General features: G+C 45.8%; 1 protein-coding gene across 3 annotated transcripts in view; it reads left to right on the top strand.

Moving 5' to 3' along the window:
* LOC124036315 (tetratricopeptide repeat protein 28-like) overlaps nucleotides 1-16772 on the top strand; it is a 373393-nt gene that overhangs the window by 239323 nt on the left and 117298 nt on the right. The window lies entirely within an intron of this gene.

The raw sequence follows: 16772 nt of genomic DNA, 5'->3' as shown, positions 1-16772 counted from the left end.
AAATGAATGTCTATATTGATAAACAGACGCCTCACAAGTCCTCAACTGGCAGCTTCATTAAATAGTACCTGCAAAACACCAGTCTCAACTTCAACAGTGAAGAGACTCCGGGATGCTGGCCTTCTAGGTCAATTTGATGTTCTGTTAATGGACCAAAAATGTGCTTTTCTTTCAAACACAAGGACATTTCTAAGTGACCAAACTTTTGAATGTGTACCAGGCTTTCCGTTAAGAAAATATGGTGCCATACATTTGGCCAGCAGCATTTTAATCTACCAGACATTTGATAAATGTACCGGACCCATATGCATAGGCTGCATAACCTGATTAGGGTGTCCATTCACGTTGCTCAGAATGACAGAAATCACATTTAGTTATGATCATTCATATTAACAGAAAAGGAGAACCGCACACTTTAGGAGTTCAGATGCAATAAGTTTTTAACCAACGTGTCGACAACCAAGCAGTCTTCATCAGGGTATAATGACAAACACTGCAGGTCACTAGTTTATAGAGTTTTAAAGGACAAACACAGCTGTCTGTAATCATGGTCGGCTGTTGCTTGATTTCTACTGGTTGGTTTAGATATATAAATAAAACCTCTATTTTGTCCCTTTGATATATCGGCACCAAACATGTCACCCTCCCTAGGAGAGGTGGTGACCTTGACGATTTATTGTTCAAATGAGAGGCCGACTGGATCTATAATTTAGAGACCCTTGCTCCCTTCGGTCTCAACGTAGACTTTGATCTGAAGCCATTCTTGTGATTATTGTGTTTTTGCTGTCCATTGTAAATAATGTTTATAGGGTTATTTGACCAAAATGTATCTATGATCATATGTTATCCATTCATGCTTTTGAATATTTTATATTTACATCTCTAAATCAACCAATAAGATCAAGTCACCACCGGCCACGTTTACAGACACCTGTGTGTTTCCTTTCAAACTATAGAAACTAGTGACCTGCAGTGTTTGTCAGCTTGGCTGTCAAAACGCTGGTTCTACATGTTTGCATTTGAACTCCTTGTGTGCAGCGCTCCTTTTCTTTTTCAAGTCTTCTACTCTGCTAGTCAGCAGGTGTGCGTTTCTTTCATCTCCAAATTCATCTTAACAGAGCATGCAACTCGGATGCAACGGCGTATGTCGATCTTACCAAATTCATCTTAACAGAGCATGCAACTCGGATGCAACGGCGTATGTCGATCTTACCAAATTCATCTTAACAGAGCATGCAACTCGGATGCAACGGCGTATGTCGATCTTACCAAATTCATCTTAACAGAGCATGCAACTCGGATGCAACGGCGTATGTCGATCTTACCAAATTCATCTTAACAGAGCATGCAACTCGGATGCAACGGCGTATGTCGATCTTACCAAATTCATCTTAACAGAGCATGCAACTCGGATGCAACGGCGTATGTCGATCTTACCAAATTCATCTTAACAGAGCATGCAACTCGGATGCAACGGCGTATGTCGATCTTACCAAATTCATCTTAACAGAGCATGCAACTCGGATGCAACGGCGTATATGTCGATCTTACCAAATTCTTCTTAACAGAGCATGCAACTCGGATGCAACGGCGTATGTCGATCTTACCAAATTCATCTTAACAGAGCATGCAACTCGGATGCAACGGCGTATGTCGATCTTACCAAATTCATCTTAACAGAGCATGCAACTCGGATGCAACGGCGTATGTCGATCTTACCAAATTCATCTTAACAGAGCATGCAACTCGGATGCAACGGCGTATGTCGATCTTACCAAATTCATCTTAACAGAGCATGCAACTCGGATGCAACGGCGTATGTCGATCTTACCAAATTCATCTTAACAGAGCATGCAACTCGGATGCAACGGCGTATATGTCGATCTTACCAAATTCTTAACAGAGCATGCAACTCGGATGCAACGGCGTATGTCGATCTTACCAAATTCATCTTAACAGAGCATGCAACTCGGATGCAACGGCGTATGTCGATCTTACCAAATTCATCTTAACAGAGCATGCAACTCGGATGCAACGGCGTATGTCGATCTTACCAAATTCATCTTAACAGAGCATGCAACTCGGATGCAACGGCGTATGTCGATCTTACCAAATTCCAATGAGCAATTTGAAGATGTTAGAATACACACGCGACACGTCAACAAGGCTAGGGGAAGCTAAGCTTTCCCTAAAGTAAATTGAATTCAATTGCCAAAATTATATAGCCTAATAATATAATTATATAGACAGCTTGCTTCTGTCTATATAGAAATATATATAATCATTAAAAATAGGCCACTTCACCAGAAAGCATGATTTGGCCAAAGAGGTTCATTAGCTTATTTTTTTTATTTTTTGTGTATCCTACTGTCGGAAGGGCCGCATTTTGGGCAGAGCACACGGCAAATACAACAGATGATTGTTGACTTATGACTGTAGTGAAAAGATGAGAGGCCCAGCCAGGCATATTGAAATATTTTAAAATACAATCTCGGAAAAACAAATGGCTATTTCTGTAAAGACAAGACAACAAAAATAATCCGATCTGTCTTTTAGTTATCAAAATTCTCAACTTAATTGAGTGAAAAGTTGCCTCTTATTGGCACCAGCAGAGAACATTGGCCATATCTCCGGTGAGTGTGCATAATATATTCACTGTCTTTATCATTGGGTCAGTGCCACCTTTTTTTGTTTTTGGACAATAATTTCTTCCTCCAGGTTGAATGGACTTCATATTACATTTACGTCTCCTCTTTTCGTAGGCCTAATAAACTGAACACAAATATAAATGCAATATTTTCAAAGATTTTACTGAGTTACAGTTTATACTGTATGAGGAAACCAGTCAATTGAAATAAATTCATTAGGCCCTAATCTATGGATTTCACATGACTGGGAATACAGATATACATCTGTTGGTCACAGATAATGGGCCTCACAATGTGTCTCAGGATTTCATTACGGTATTTCAGTGCATTCAATTTACCATCAATAAAATGCTATTTTTTTCATTGTCCATAGCTTCTGCCTGCACATATCATAACCCCACCGCCACGATGGGGCACTGTGTTCACACTGTTGATATTGGCAAACCGCTTGCTTACACAACGCCATACACATGGTCTGTGGTTGTGAGGCCGGTTAGACGTACTGCCAAATTCTTTAATATGACGTTGGAGGCGGCTTATGTTAGAGAAATTAATATTCAGTTCTCTGGCAACAGCTCTGGTGACCATTCCTACAGTCAGCATGCCACTTGAATGGCGAATGGGAAGCGAGCTACAATTAGCAGTTGAGAAATAAACATTTTAGCTTTAAAAAAAATCTTAGCCATTGTTTTTTCCCCATGCGATTGCCTTTAGAATTGTTGCGCAATGATTAGGCTTATTAAAGCACGTTTCACTCCAGCAGCAACAAATAGCGGTTTCAGCTGTATCAGCAGCTCTCACGCTACATTGACTGCTATTTCAATCAATGAATAGGCTAAACTGCATTATTTCATAACGGGATTTTTCTTCTTCTGACAATTGGCCGATACCAATTTTTTTTCGGCTTTTCCGTTTTTTTTTACCTGCTAGAAGCCGGCGATTTCAGACTAATGGAAACTCTGTGTGTACATCTACACTATATATACAAAAGTATGTGGATACCCCTTCAAATTCCTGGATACGGCTATTTCAGCCACACCCGTTGCTGACAGGTCCATAAAATTAAGCAGACATCCATGCAATCTCCATAGACAAACATTGGCAGTAGAATGGCCTTACTGAGGAGCTCAGTGACTTTCAACTTGGCATCGCCAAAGGATGCCACCTTTCCAACAAGTCAGTTCGTCAGATTTCTGCCCTGCTAGAGCTGCCCCGGTCAACTGTAAGTGCTGTTATTGTGAAGTGGAAACATATAGGAGCAACAACGGCTCAGCCGCGAAGTGGTAGACCACACAAGCTCACAGAATGGGACCACCGAGTGCCGAAGTGCGTAGCGCATTGAAATCGTCTGTCCTTGGCTGCAGCACTCACTACTGTGTTCCAAACCTCCTCTGGAAGTTGCTGCACACTAACCTAAGATCACCATACGCAATGCCAAGCATCGGCTGGAGTGGTGTAAAGCTCGCCGCCATTGAACTCTGGAGCAGTGGAAAGGTGTTCTCTGGAGTGATGAATCACGCTTCACCATATGGCAGTCCGATGGACAAATCTGGGTTTGGCGGATGCAAGGAGAATGCTACCTGTCAACGGTAGTGTTAACTAATAAACACTAGTGCCAACTGCAAAGTTTGGTGGAGGAGGAATAATGGTCTGGGGCTGTTTTTCATGGTTTGGGCTAGGCCCCTTAGTTCCAGTGAACGGAAATCATAATGCTACACCATACAATGACATTTTCAAAGATGCTGTAATTCCAACTTTGTGGCAACAGTTTGGGGAAGGCCCTTTCCTGTTTCAGCATGACAATGCCCCAATGCACAAAGCGAGGTCCATACAGAAATGGTTTGTCGAGATCAGTGTGGAAGAACTTGAAAGGCCTGCATAGAGCCCTGATTTTGACCCATCGAACACCTTTGTGATGAATTGGAACGCAGAATGCGAGCCAGCCCTAATCACCCAACGTCGGTGCCCGACGTCACTAATGCTCTTGTGGCTGAAAGTGCCTGCAACAATGTTCTAACATAGAGTGGAAAGCCTTCCCAGAAGAGTGGAGGCTGTTATAGCAGCAAAGGGGGACCAACTCCATATTAATGACCATGATTTTGGAATGAGATGTTTGATGAGCAGGTGTCCACATACCTTTGGTCATGTAGTGTATCTGCTGAAGTAGTACTGGTGGTAGAGCTTACATTTTGAGAGAGACTACTGTGAGAGTTGAATAAGATTAGCTAGCGCATAAACACACACACACACACACTCAGCCACACTAGTAATAAATAGGGTCTCAGTACACCCCTGGGGGGTTTGTCAAAAGGCCAGGCTGACTGGGGAGGGGGACAGATGCCCAGGGTATTAGGACCTAAATCTGCTAATAAAGAGCACTCTAACAGTTGGTCCCTCACACACACACACATGCTCACACACACACACACATCCTGTAATCCTGTAATCCTGTAAACTTCCTGTCAAACCCCACCAACTAGGAGCCCTACTCTTTAATGTGTGTGTGTGTGTGTGTGTGTGTGTGTGTGTGTGTGTGTGTGTGTGTGTGTGTGTGTGTGTGTGTGTGTGTGTGTGTGTGTGTGTGTGTGTGTGTGTGTGTGTGTGTGTGTGTGTGTGTGTGTGTGTGTGTGTGTGTGTGTGTGTGTGTGTGTGTGTGTGTGTGTGTAGTAGCACAATCTACCAGCATGTATGTGTATATATTTTCTTTGCATCATTTTCCCTCTTCCTCTTAAGCATAAAAATATGAATATTTAAAAGTACTTCAAACAAGCAGTCATTAAATATTAAAATGTTCGAACACAAGAAAAGCTTTTATCATAGCTCCGCTCTGTTCTCCTTCTGTCTCTCTAGTCTCGCTCTCTCTTTCTTTCTCTCATTCTCACACACACATGCAGAGACACACACAAAATCCACCCTGGGGTAAGAACGACAAACCTTTCTTGTCAATCCACACATGTTCTGTATCATGAGCACATTGTAGCTGAAAACAGAGGAGCCAAAGGGGCAGGAAGGAAGGTTCAATCATTTAGGTTGTTTTATTTTCACACTAAACAGAGGTTGAGAAACGTTGGTTGTCATTTCTTACAAGACGCCTTGCGTTAGTCAGGTTAGACGCTGTATTGTAGTTAAAGTGTCTTTGGTAACAGTGGTGTTTATCCTCAATTTGGCCTCTCTATATATAGGGAGAAAGCAAGGCTAGGCGAGGCAGTAAGGTGATTAAGCATGCTCTTTTGCCTCTCCTTTGTGACTGTGTAATATGTTTGAAAGGCAAAGCTGTGGAGCTTCACAGATGCTCTCTCCTTGCTTCTCCTCTCTGAGAGCTGAAGGGTGTGCTAATCGCTTGAGCTGCAGCTCTAAGTGGTTGCTGATGTGTTTTCAGAAAATATCCAGTTAAGTGTGAATAGAAATGTGTCGTAATAGTAAATGCTCTCTCTCTCTCTCTCTCTCTCTCCTTATTCTCCAACTTCTCCCTGCTAGTGGCATAACCGACCTGTTGAGCAGCGAAGGCTCATATGTGTGTGTATTCAAGCGTCTGTGTGTGCATGTGTGGCCTACATGGTGTGTTTTGACTGCTGAGATTAATGGCAGAGAGATAATTATTTTAAGGCGGTGTGGGGCATCGATTCTCTCATCTTTCACCGTCGCTATTTGAGTTTTGAATTTATGCACATGCTTGTTTTTGCAATATTTGAATGCCCTCTGAAGGGTATAGGTTTTTAAATACTTATAAGTAGGGCAGGAGGGGGGTTAAATAAAATAAACAAAGCAGATGTCAATTATTTGATTTTTTTTGTTGTCTCTTGTTGTTTCTCTCTCTCATTGCTTGGCTCTCGGATGGGAATGAAAGAGCAGTTATATGGTAAATCTAATCAAAGAGAAAAGTGCTTTTAAATGTCTGTTGTTCCCTGGGGCAGAAGGTCTCCGAGCCCGTCTCTCTGCTCCTACGGGCAAGCAGCCCAAACTCAGCCTCAGCCGCCACCAGATGCAATTAATATCGAGCGGCGGGCACACTGGCCCTCGTTCCCATCCTATAATAACAGTGTTAGAACAAAGGTTAATGCTTTGAATCTAATCTCTGTCCTCATATGTTTCAATGGAGTTGTGATGCAGGCTCGGGGGAAGCAGAGAGAGGGGAACGAGGGCAGAGAGAGATTGGTAATAAACAGCGGCTTGGACGAAAGTGAAATTAATTACGGGTCTCCATAAATTCAATGTCATGTCTCATTTTCCCTAATCCCCTCCCCTTTTCCCCTTCCCTACTGGTGCTTGCGGAGAGGCTGGAGAGAGGCTGGAGAGAGGTTGGAGAGAGGCTTGAGCACACTAATGAAAACACCTCTTAGATGCTAATCACAAATTATCCTCTGTGTCACTTTTGGAAGCTGCTAGCTACTGCAGTCAGAGTATCCTCAGTGGAAAGGGAGTAGCCCAGACTGGCTGCAGGTAAGCCTCTTAGAATTACATATCCAGTGCCTTCAGAAAGTATTCATAAAACAAGATGGCACCGACAGAGATGGTCACCTCGCTTCAAATCCTTAGGAAACTATGCAGTAATTCGTTTTTTTTAAAGTATTAATTCTTACGTTGTTAGCCCAGAAAATCTTAAGTGTTATTACATACAGCCAGGAAGAACTATTCGATATAAGAGCGACGTCAATTTACCAACATTACGACCAGAAATACGACTTTACCGAAGAGGATCCTTTGTTCGGACCTCCACTCTGGACATTGGATCTAATCCCAGAGGCTGACCCAAAACAACGTTGTCGCCGCAGGAGAGGCAGACGATGCGGCCTCCTGGTCAGACTTAGAAGGCGAGCACAACACCCACCGCTTCCAAGTGTATTAGTCGCAAATGTCCAGTCTTTAGACAACAAGGTGGATGAAATTAGGGCACAAGTTGCCTTCCAGAGAGACATCAGAGGTTGTAACATTCTCTGTTTCACAGAAACATGTCTCACTCGGGATATGTTGTCAGAGTCAGTACAGCCACCGGGTTTCTTCATGCATCGCGCCGACAGAAACAAACATCTCTCTGGTAAGAAGAAGGACGGGGGTGTATGCCTCATGATTATCGACTCATGGTGTAACAATAAAAACATACAGGAACTCAAGTCCTTTTGTTCACCTGATCTAGAATTCCTTACAATCAAATGCTCCCAAGAGAAATCTCTTCGATTATAGTCACAGCCGTGTATATCCCCCCAAGCAGATAGCTTGACGGCCCTGAAAGAAATTCACTGGACTCTGTGTAAACTGGAAACCATATATCCTGAGGTTGCATTTATTGTAGCTGGGGATTTTAACCAAGCTAATTTGAGAACAAGGCTACCTAAATTCTACTAACACATTGACTCTAGTACCCACTCGAGCAAAACACTAGACCACTGCTACTCTAAATTATGCGATGCATACAAGGCACTCCCCGCCCTCCCTTCGGGAAATCCGACCACAACTCCATCTTGCCAGTACCGTCCTATGGGCAGAAACTCAAACAGAATGTACCCATGACTAGAATCATTGGTCATTGGTCTGACCAATCGGAATCCACGCTTCAAGATTGTTTTGATCACGTGGACTGGAAAATGTTTCCCGGGAAGCCTCAGACAATAATATTGATTTATACACTGACTCAGTGAGTGAATTTATTAGGAAGTGCATTGGAGATGTTGTACCCACTGTGACTACTAAAACCTACCCCTACCAGAAACCGTGTATAGACGGCGGCATTCGCACAAAACTGAAAGCATTCAACCATGGAAAGAGGTAGGGGAATATGGCCGAATATAAACAATGTAGTTATTCCCTCTGCAAGGCAATCAAACAAGGGAAATGTCAGTATAGGGACAAAATGGAGTCGCAATTCAACGGCCCAGACACAAGACGGATATGGCAGTGTCTACAGGCAATTAAGGACTACAAAAAGAAAACCAGTCACGTCACGGACATCGACTTTTGCTTCCACACAAACTAAACACCTTCTTTGCCCGCTTTGAGGATAATACAGTGCCAACGACGTGACCCTCTACCAAGGACTGCGGGCCCCCCCTCTCTGTGGCCAAAGTGAGTAAAACATTTAAACGCGTTAACCCTCGCAAGGCTGCTGGCCCAGACCACATCCCTAGCCGCGTCCTGAGCATGCACAGACCAGCTGGCTGGTGTGTTTACGAACATATTCATTCGCTCCCTGTCCTAGTCTGCTGTCTCCACATGCTTCAAGATGGCCACCATTGTTCCTGTACCGAAGAAGGCAAAGATAACTGAACTAACTGCACTCACTTCTGTCATCATGAAGTGCTTTAATGAATAGTCAAGGATCATATCACCTCCACCTTACCTGCCACCCTAGACCTACTTCAGTTTGCATACCGCCCCAACAGGTCCCAAGACAATGCAATCACCATGACACTTCCCACTGCCCTTACCCATCTGGACAAGAGGAATATATAAGAATGATGTTCATTAACTACAGCTCAGCATTCAACACCATAGTACCCTCCAAGCACATCATTAAGTTTACGGCTCTGGGTCTCAACCCCGCCCTGTGCAATTGGATCCTGGACTTTTTAACGGGCCGCCCCCAGGTGGTGAAGGTAGGAAACAATATCTCCACTTTGCTGACCCTCAACACAGGGGCCCCACAAGTGTGCGTGCTTAACTCCCTCCTGTACTCCCTGCTCATCCATGACTGCGTGGCCATGCACGCCTCCAACTCAATCATCAAGTTTGCAGATGACACAACAGTAGTTGATTACCAACAATGAAGAGACGGTCTACAGAGAGGAGGTGAGGGCACTTGGAGTGTGGTGTCAGGAAAACAACCTCTCTCTCAACGTCAACAAAACAAAGGAGATGATTGTGGACTTAAGGAAACAACAGAGGGAGCACCCCCCGATCCACATCGACGGGACAGCAGTGGAGAAGGTGGAAAGTTTTAAGTTCCTCGGTGTACACAGCATGGACAAACTGAAATGGTCCACCTTCACAGACAAAGTGGTGAAGAAGGTGCGATAGCGCTTCTTCAAACTCAGTAGGCTGAAGATATTTGGCTTGTCACCAAAAACACTCAAACTTTTACAGATGCACAATCGAGAGCATCCTGTCGGGCTGTATCACCGCCTGATACGGCAACTGCACCGCCCTCATCCGCAAGGCTCTCCAGAGTGTGGTGCGGTCTGCACAATGCATCACCGGGGGCAAACTACCTGCCCTCAAGACACCTACAGCACCCAATGTCACAGGAAGGCCTAAAGATCATCAAGGTCAATAACCACCCGAGCCACTGCCTGTTCACCCCGCTATCATCCGGAAGGTGAGGTCAGTACAGGTGCATCGAAGCTGGGACCGAGAGACTGAAAAACAGCTTCTATTTCAAGGCCATCAGACTATTAAACAGCCATCACTAACATAGAGAGGCTGCTGCCAACATACAGACCGAAATCACTGGCCACTTTAATAAATGGATTTAATAAAGGTATCACTAGTCACTTTAAATTATGCCACTTTAATGTTTACATATACTACATTACTCATCTCATATGTGTATACTGTATTTCATACCATCTATTGCATCTTGCCTATGCCGCACGACCATCCATATATTTATATGGACTTATTCTTATTCCATCTCTTTAAGGTAGTTGTATATGTCATGCAGGTGAAAGAGGACCCAAAAGCGACTTAACAGAAACAGAGTTTATTCAAGTCCAAACAGAAAACGACAAATCCTGAATCCTTAACAGGAAATGTCCAAACAGGGAATAACAGAAATCCTCTAGTCTGTAGAGGGGAATAACAGGAGAAGCGGCCACAGACTGCAGGTCGCTTCGGGTAGGCGCAGGCCGTAGCTGACAGAGACACCTGCTCACACGCAGCATCTGATGAAGGCAAAAACACGACAGGACAGGGCGATACACAATCACAGCACGGTGAATTCTAAACAAGGAACCGACAGGACAGGAACGGAACACAAAGGAAGAAATAGGGACTCTAATCAGGGGAAAGGATCGGGAACAGGTGTGGGAAGACTAAATGATGATTAGGGGAATAGGAACAGCTGGGAGCAGGAACGGAACGATAGAGAGAAGAGAGAGCGAGAGAGTGAGAGAGGGAGGGGGAGAGAGAGGATAGAAAGAGGGAAAGAACCTAATAAGACCAGCAGAGGGAAACGAATAGAATGGGGAGCACAGGGACAAGACATGATAATAAATGACAAACATGACAGTACCCCCCACTCACCGAGCGCCTCCTGGCGCACTCGAGGAGGAATCCTGGCGGCAACGGAGGAAATCATCGATGAGTGAACGGTCCAGCACGTCCCGAGACGGAACCCAACTCCTCTCCTCAGGACCGTAACCCTCCCAATCCACTAAGTATTGGTGACCCCGTCCCGAGAACGCATGTCCATGATCTTATGTACCTTGTAAATAGGTGCGCTCTCGACAAGGACGGGAGGGGGGGGAGGAAGACGAACGGGGTGCGAAGAAAGGGCTTAACACAGGAGACATGGAAGACAGGATGGACGCGACGAAGATGTCGCGGAAGAAGCAGTCGCACAGCGACAGGATTGACGACCTGGGAGACACGGAACGGACCAATGAACCGCGGAGTCAACTTACGAGAAGCTGTCGTAAGAGGAAGGTTGCGAGTGGAAAGCCACACTCTCTGGCCGCAACAATACCTTGGACTCTTAATCCTGCGTTTATTGGCGGCTCTCACCGTCTGTGCCCTGTAACGGCAAAGTGCAGACCTCACCCTCCTCCAGGTGCGCTCACAACGTTGGACAAACGCTTGAGCGGAGGGAACGCTGGACTCGGCAAGCTGGGATGAGAACAGAGGAGGCTGGTAACCCAGACTACTCTGAAACGGAGATAACCCGGTAGCAGACGAAGGAAGCGAATTGTGAGCGTATTCTGCCCAGGGAGCTGTTCTGCCCAAGACACAGGGTTTCTGAAAGAAAGGCTGCGTAGTATGCGACCAATCGTCTGATTGGCCCTCTCTGCTTGACCGTTAGACTGGGGATGAAACCCGGAAGAGAGACTGACGGACGCACCAATCAAACGACAGAACTCCCTCCAAAACTGTGACGTGAATTGCGGGCCTCTGTCTGAAACGGCGTCTAACGGGAGGCCATGAATTCTGAATACATTCTCAATAATGATTTGTGCCGTCTCCTTAGCGGAAGGAAGTTTAGCGAGGGGAATGAAATGTGCCGCCTTAGAGAACCTATCGACAACCGTAAGAATCACAGTCTTCCCCGCAGACAAAGGCAGACCGGTAATGAAGTCTAAGGCGATGTGAGACCATGGTCGAGAAGGAATGGGGAGCGGTCTGAGACGACCGGCAGGAGGAGAGTTACCCGACTTAGTCTGCGCGCAGTCCGAACAAGCAGCCACGAAACGGCGCGTGTCACGCTCCTGAGTCGGCCACCAAAAGCGCTGGCGAATAGACGCAAGAGTGCCTCGAACACCGGGATGACCAGCTAACTTGGCAGAGTGAGCCCACTGAAGAACAGCCAGACGAGTGGAAACAGGAACGAAAAGGAGGTTACTAGGACAAGCGCGCGCGCGCAGTGTGCGTGAGTGCTTGCTTAACCTGTCTTTCAATTCCCCAGACTGTTAACCCGACAACACGCCCATAAGGAAGAATCCCCTCGGGATCAGTAGAAGCCACAGAAGAACTAAACAGACGGGATAAGGCATCAGGCTTGGTGTTCTTGCTACCCGGACGGTAAGAAATCACAAACTCGAAACGAGCGAAAAACAACGCCCAACGAGCTTGACGGGCATTAAGTCGTTTGGCAGAACGGATGTACTCAAGGTTCTTATGGTCTGTCCAAACGACAAAAGGAACGGTCGCCCCCTCCAACCACTGTCGCCATTCGCCTAGGGCTAAGCGGATGGCGAGCAGTTCACGGTTACCCACATCATAGTTGCGCTCAGATGGCGACAGGCGATGAGAAAAATAAGCGCAAGGATGAACCTTATCGTCAGACTGGAAGCGCTGGGATAGAATGGCTCCCACGCCTACCTCTGAAGCGTCAACCTCGACAATGAATTGTCTAGTGACGTCAGGAGTAACGAGGATAGGAGCGGACGTAAAACGTTCTTTTAGAAGATCAAAAGCTCCCTGGGCAGAACCGGACCACTTAAAACACGTCTTGACAGAAGTAAGAGCTGTGAGAGGGGCAGCAACTTGACCGAAATTACGAATGAAACGCCGATAGAAATTAGCGAAACCTAAAAAGCGCTGCAACTCGACACGTGACCTTGGAACGGGCCAATCACTGACAGCTTGGACCTTAGCGGAATCCATCTGAATGCCTTCAGCGGAAATAACGGAACCGAGAAAAGTAACGGAGGAGACATGAAAAGAGCACTTCTCAGCCTTTACGTAGAGACAATTCTCTAAAAGGCGCTGTAGAACACGTCGAACGTGCTGAACATGAATCTCGAGTGACGGAGAAAAAATCAGGATATCGTCAAGATAGACAAAAACAAAGATGTTCAGCATGTCTCTCAGAACATCATTAACTAATGCCTGAAAAACAGCTGGCGCATTGGCGAGACCGAACGGCAGAACCCGGTACTCAAAATGCCCTAACGGAGTGTTAAACGCCGTTTTCCACTCGTCCCCCTCTCTGATGCGCACGAGATGGTAAGCGTTACGAAGGTCCAACTTAGTAAAGCACCTGGCTCCCTGCAGAATCTCGAAGGCTGATGACATAAGGGGAAGCGGATAACGATTCTTAACCGTTATGTCATTCAGCCCTAGATAATCCACGCAGGGGCGCAGAGTACCGTCCTTCTTCTTAACAAAAAGAACCCCGCCCCGGCCGGAGAGGAAGAAGGCACTATGGTACCGGCGTCAAGAGACACAGACAAATAATCCTCGAGAGCCTTACGTTCGGGAGCCGACAGAGAGTATAGTCTACCTCGAGGAGGAGTGGTCCCCGGAAGGAGATCAATACTACAATCATACGACCGGTGAGGAGGAAGGGAGTTGGCTCGGGACCGACTGAAGACCGTGCGCAGATCATGATATTCCTCCGGCACTCCTGTCAAATCGCCAGGTTCCTCCTGAGAAGTAGGGACAGAAGAAACGGGAGGGATGGCAGACATTAAACACTTCACATGACAAGAAACGTTCCAGGATAGGATAGAATTACTAGACCAATTAATAGAAGGATTATGACATACTAGCCAGGGATGACCCAAAACAACAGGTGTAAACGGTGAACGGAAAATCAAAAAAGAAATAGTCTCACTGTGGTTACCAGATACTGTGAGGGTTAAAGGTAGTGTCTCAAATCTGATACTGGGAAGATGACTACCATCTAAGGCGAACATGGGCGTAGGCTTCTCTAACTCTCTGAAAGGAATGTCATGTTTCCGAACCCATGCTTCGTCCATGAAACAACCCTCAGCCCCAGAGTCTATCAAGGCACTACATGTAGCACCCGAACCGGTCCAGCGTAGATGGACCGACAAAGTAGTACAGGATTTTGATGGAGAGACTTGAGTAGTTGCGCTCACCTGTAGCCCTCCGCTTACAGATGAGCTCTGGCTTTTACTGGACATGAATTAACAAAATGTCCAGCAACTCCGCAATAGAGGCACAGGCGGTTGGTGATCCTCCGTTCCCTCTCCTTAGTCGAGATGCGAATCCCTCCCAGCTGCATGGGCTCAGTCTCAAAGCCAGAGGAGGGAGATGGTTGCGATGCGGAGCAGGGAAACACCGTTGATGCGAGCTCTCTTCCACGAGCCCGGTGACGAAGATCTACCCGTCGTTCTATGCGGATGGCGAGAGCAATCAAAGAGTCCACATCTGAAGGAACCTCCCGGGAGAGAATCTCATCCTTAACCACTGCGTGGAGTCCCTCCAGAAAACGAGCGAGCAGCGCCGGCTCGTTCCACTCACTAGAGGCAGCAAGAGTGCGAAACTCAATAGAATAATCCGTTATGGACCGTTCACCTTGGCATAAGGAAGCCAGGGCCCTAGAAGCCTCCCCACCAAAAACTGAACGGTCAAAAACCCGAATCATCTCCTCTTTAAAGTTCTGGAACTTGTTAGAGCAATCAGCCCTTGCCTCCCAGATAGCTGTGCCCCATTCTCGAGCCCGGCCAGTAAGGAGTGAAATGACGTAAGCAACCCGAGCTCTCTCTCTAGAGTATGTGTTGGGTTGGAGAGAGAACACAATCTCACACTGCGTGAGAAAGGAGCGGCACTCAGTGGGCTGCCCGGAGTAGCAAGGTGGGTTATTAACCCTAGGTTCTGGAGGCTCGGCAGGCCAGGAAGTAACAGGTGGCACGAGACGTAGACTCTGGAACTGTCCAGAGAGGTCGGAAACCTGAGCGGCCAGGTTCTCCACGGCATGGCGAGCAGCAGACAATTCCTGCTCGTGTCTGCCGAGCATGGCTCCTTGGATCTCGACGGCAGTGTAACGAGTGTCTGAAGTCGCTGGGTCCATTCCTTGGTCGGTTCCTTCTGTCATGCAGGTGAAAGAGGACCCAAAAGCGACTTAACAGAAACAGAGTTTATTCAAGTCCAAACAGAAAACGACAAATCCTGAATCCTTAACAGGAAATGTCCAAACAGGGAATAACAGAAATCCTCTAGTCTGTAGAGGGGAATAACAGGAGAAGCGGCCACAGACTGCAGGTCGCTTCGGGTAGGCGCAGGCCGTAGCTGACAGAGACACCTGCTCACACGCAGCATCTGATGAAGGCAAAAACACGACAGGACAGGGCGATACACAATCACAGCACGGTGAATTCTAAACAAGGAACCGACAGGACAGGAACGGAACACAAAGGAAGAAATAGGGACTCTAATCAGGGGAAAGGATCGGGAACAGGTGTGGGAAGACTAAATGATGATTAGGGGAATAGGAACAGCTGGGAGCAGGAACGGAACGATAGAGAGAAGAGACAGCGAGAGAGTGAGAGAGGGAGGGGGAGAGAGAGGGATAGAAAGAGGGAAAGAACCTAATAAGACCAGCAGAGGGAAACGAATAGAATGGGGAGCACAGGGACAAGACATGATAATAAATGACAAACATGACAGTATAAGGTAGTTGTTGCAAATTTGTTCGATTACTTGTTAGATATTACTGCATATTACCTTCGGAACTAGAAGCACAAGCATTTCGCTACACTCACATTAATATATGCTAACCATGTGTATGTGACAAATAATAATAATAATAATAATAATAATATATGCCATTTAGCAGAGGCTTTTATCCAAAGCGACTTACAGTCATGTGTGCATACATTCTATTTGATACCCCTTGACTTATTCCACATTTTGTTGTGTTACCGCCTGAATTCAAAATTGCTTTAAAAAATTATCTACACACAATACCCCATAAAGTGAAGAAAGTGAAAACATGTTTTGAGAAATATTTGCTAATTTATTGAAAATGAAATGCTCTCATTTACACTACTGTTCAAAAGTTTGGGGTCAAATAGAAATGTTCTTGTTTTTGAAAGAAAATCTATTTTTTTGTCCATTCAAATAACATCAAATTGATCAGAAATACAATGTAGACATTGTTAATGTTGTAAATGACTATTGTAGCTGGAAACGGCTGATTTTTTTCATGGAATATCTACATAGGCGTACAGAGACCCATTATCAGCAACCATCACACTGTGCTTCACGTTAGGGATGGTGTTAGATGGGCTATGAGCTGTGCCTGGTGTTCTCCAGACACAGAGCTTTGCATTCAGGCTAAAGAACAACATTTTGTTCTCATCAGACCACAGAATATTTTGCCTTATGCGCCATCTTTCATGTGCCGTTTTGGAAACTCCAGGCTTGCTGTCATGTGACTTTGTCTCAGGAGTGGCTTCCGTCTGGCCACTCTCCCATAATGCCCAGATTGGTGAAGTGCTGTAGAAACTTCCTTCTGGCAGGTTTTCCCATCTCTGTAGTTCTGTCAGAATGGTCATTGGGTTCTTGGTGTTCTCCCTGACCAAGGTCCTGCTTGACCATTTGCTCAGTTTGGTCGGAAGGCCAAGAGTCTGGGTAGTTTCATATTTTTTCAATTTCGCAATGATGGAGACCACTGTGCGCTTAGAAACTTTTAACACTCTAGGAATTGTTTTATACCCTTCCCCCGAT

Source organism: Oncorhynchus gorbuscha, linkage group LG05 (assembly GCF_021184085.1).
Source record: "Oncorhynchus gorbuscha isolate QuinsamMale2020 ecotype Even-year linkage group LG05, OgorEven_v1.0, whole genome shotgun sequence".
Classification (NCBI taxonomy): domain Eukaryota; kingdom Metazoa; phylum Chordata; class Actinopteri; order Salmoniformes; family Salmonidae; genus Oncorhynchus; species Oncorhynchus gorbuscha.
Note: the sequence above shows the minus strand (reverse complement) of the source record. Positions and strands in the feature narration are given on the sequence as shown.